This window comes from Chamaea fasciata, unplaced genomic scaffold, assembly GCF_029207755.1.
Source record: "Chamaea fasciata isolate MVZ Bird 193981 ecotype frontalis unplaced genomic scaffold, bChaFas1.0.hap1 SCAF_2, whole genome shotgun sequence".
NCBI lineage: Eukaryota > Metazoa > Chordata > Aves > Passeriformes > Sylviidae > Chamaea > Chamaea fasciata.
In genome coordinates, this window is record NW_027094087.1 from 57,036,559 (window position 1) to 57,039,978 (window position 3,420).

The 3,420-nt window shown below is 37.6% G+C and overlaps 1 long non-coding RNA gene across 1 annotated transcript; it reads left to right on the plus strand.

Annotated features, from left to right (window-relative positions):
- Nucleotides 1–921: 921 nt before the first annotated feature.
- LOC136285959 (uncharacterized) lies at nucleotides 922–3,095 on the plus strand. The gene is made up of 5 exons (XR_010719613.1): nucleotides 922–1,002; nucleotides 1,101–1,204; nucleotides 1,305–1,394; nucleotides 1,486–1,519; nucleotides 2,070–3,095. It is a non-coding gene; the product is annotated as an uncharacterized lncRNA (long non-coding RNA).
- The last annotated feature ends 325 nt before the right edge of the window (nucleotides 3,096–3,420 follow it).

Here is a 3,420-nt window from a genome sequence, read left to right on the forward strand (position 1 = left end):
ATGAGTAGCTAGGATTAAGAGTCTCTAGAGTCATCCCAAGGGAAGCAGCTGTCACTCTGGAACAGAACCCTTGGCTTATTTGAAGTGCATCTATATAACATTTATTTTAGACTCCTGTGGTGATTTATCTTAGCTACAATTTAGAGTCCAGAGGTAATAAGGCAGGCAATTTCCACATACAGCCAATGACAAGAAGTAGGATCCTCTGGGGTGCAATTCAGAGCATGCAAGTTAGATGCTGAAGTAGCTGAAAATGGATGATGTGCTTACTTCCTTCTGAACTTCATTTTTGTCATCCATTAAGGGGGAGCAAAAGTATTTCTTTTCTTTTTCCTCTTTCCCCACTCTTTCATTATATATTAATTGTTTTTCAGGTACAGCTTCCTCCAGTGGCACAAAGTTAATTTAAAATCTTGCATTTCCCATATGTCCTTTGTGTTCTAGGAGGAAACATGTCCTGCAAGCAGTGTATGCCAGGAAGGAATACTGCTCTAATACGCATGTCTTTGGCTATCTTGATATTGCTAATGGAGAATAGAAAATAGTTTTCTAGAGCCTATTTTTTTGCTACATTGACTATCCTGTTTCACCTTTGGTGGTTGAACTGAATTGATCTTGCTTGAGGAAGAGATTTGTGGACATGCATGCATGCCTACATTACTAAGCCATAAAGACCTGAAAGAAGACATTGTGGTTCAAATCCAGTCCATAAGGCCTTATCACTGAGCTCAGCATACAGGTGAAGGAATCTGTTCTTAACCAATATAACCAGCATATGCTCAGAGCTGGCATGCAAGGAACTATGGCAACAATATAGTAAAAATGGAGAATCAGCTGCTGTATAGTCTGTGAGCTGGTTTGAATTGAAGACATTAATTGCTAAGTGTCTGTGCTTTCACCAGATGCTCAAGGGCTCATTAACCTCAGCAGAATAGCAGACTCATTAGCAGGATTGTCTATGGATTAAGTATTCAAGACTGATAGAGATAGCATTTGCCCAGGGTAGGTTAAATTAACTCCGTACATTCACATTATTTTTATCTTTTACAGAAGCTGAAGGATCTTTGGAAATACATTTCTGTAATTTTCTTCTATCACAGCTCAACCAGGTTTAGAAGCTAAGAAGGGGTTTTACTGTGGCTTAATTAGTGTGTCAAAATTGGCATCAAAGTGGATTTTTCTCTAAAAAAAGTCAGGATTGAAGGTTTGGAAGTTTTACTCTTTTGTCCCTCTGCCTTAAATATTGGTGGAAGGTCCAGTGATAATCTAGGAACATGTCTGATGATTGTTCTGACATTCCTCAGATCTAAAACTGAGTTCTGGCAATTAGTCTGGAGCCAACCCTGGGCCATTTTTGTCTTTGAGGCACTTATAAAAGAAGATTAAAAATGGAGGTAAGGTTCAAAAGAAACTTCAATTAGTTAGTTTAAAATCATGGTGATAATTCTGCTTCACCCATCTGTCTTGATTCCTTTCCTCCTAAAGGAAGCCAAGAGGACTGAGAGTATCTTTCTTGAAGGTAAGAATAACCCTGTGCTTTATGGGTTGAGGAAGAAAATTCTGGCTTATTAGCAGATATGGACTTAAAGCTGAAGCTAAATCACTCCTCTACACCACTGAACTTGATGAGCAGTGGCTAATTCATTCTATAAGTGAGGTTTCTTCATGTGATTAATTGAAAAATAAATGGACAGATCATAGATCATAGATTCATAGAATGGTTTAGGTTGAAATGGACTTTAAAGGCCATCTAGTTCAACATGATCTGGCATGGGCAAGGACACCTTCCACTAGACAAGGTTGCTCCAAGCTCTATCCAACCTGGCCTTGAACAATTCCAGGGATGAGACATCCACAGCCTCTCTGGGCAACATGTTCCAGTGCTTCACCACCCTTTCAGTGAAGAATTACTTCTTAATATCCAGTCTAAACCTACCCTGTTTCAATCTAAATCAAGCTTAGTCCCCCTTGTCCTATCAGTATATGCCCATGTAAAAAAGGGCTCCGCTTTAGTGCAAAGGACAGCACTGATCCTAAAGTGACCCACAATCTTTTGCTATGAATTTCAGAGCCTTCAGCTTTAAGGCTTGATCGATTTCTACGCCTCTGCTCCTGAACTGGTGTGCAAACAGAGCATTAACTTTAAAGTCTTCTGGTGCTCTGCTCTGATTTGAGTGGACATTTTCAGTAAAGAAATCACAAGCTAACTAAAGCCACAGGCAGAAGTTTTGCAAGGTGCAACAAGAACTAGATTTTTAAACTTTGATGTTGCTTACAAGCAAAACCATCACCTGTAAATTGCAGTGAGTCAACACTCTTCTTACAGGTTCTGGAAGACACCTGACAATTGTTTATCTTTTGAAAAAGGTGCTTATGTATTTCTTAGAGTTGTATGTTTGTTTCCTGTTAGGAAAATTAACACGGGGCTTCTTTTGAATCCTTGTGCACAAAAACATATAAGTAGGCAAGACTGTTTGTGAATGAGACCACCTTCATTCAATAAGACATGTCTTAGAAAATGGCTCTGAAGTGTTCTCAAAAGTATAAAGCATGACTGTGCTCTACCCGTCTAATGAGATGACTTCTGTCAAGCCATTGATTTTTCTCAGCCCTCTGAATAATGACTTGAGAGTTTTTGCTGTGCTGTAATTAGCCAAGGAAGGAGCAAATCACTTTTAAAGTTAGCCCGTACAGGAATTTGCTGTTTGTAATATGCATGAAAATTAATTACACTTCGAATTTACTCAACACAAAGAGAAGCTAGTGAATCACAATTTGCAGTTCATTGAATAAATGTCAGTTATTGATTTCTGTGGTTCAGTACTAGTGAGGTAATGTCATGTTTGCTACTCATTAGAGGTGACACAGCACAATATATCATAAAATGTAATTAGGGGAACATCAATCATTTAAAATATACAGCTAAGATTAAATGTATTGCTGTGCACAGAGAAACAAAAGGGCTCATTAACAACATAGTGTAATGTGAAAAAAAGAGAGAGCCTGATTTTCAAAAAAAGGAATCTTTTAGAGTGTTCAAGATCATGACAAGCCTCTTCTTCATATTTTAATTAAGATTTTAATCTGAATTTGCTTCTGCTCCTAGAACAAATGCATGCCATTTTGTCAAAAAAAATTATGATAATGTTCATTAATTGTTGATTAATAAAACTTCTGATTAAAGTTCTTTTAAAACTGGTCAAATGTCTTTTTGAATGGGGCTTTCAGATCATCATTGCTGAGATCTAAAATGTGATCGTTTGATCACAGCTTACACCAGTAAATCTTTATGATTTTTTGATATCTCACTTGGAGAGACAGAGAACCAGAATAATAAAAAGCAGGGAGGGAGGAAGAAAAAAATCAAAGATTTACCTTGCTGTGAGAGAACTTCTGCAAAGAGCTAGTGGGCAAAACAAA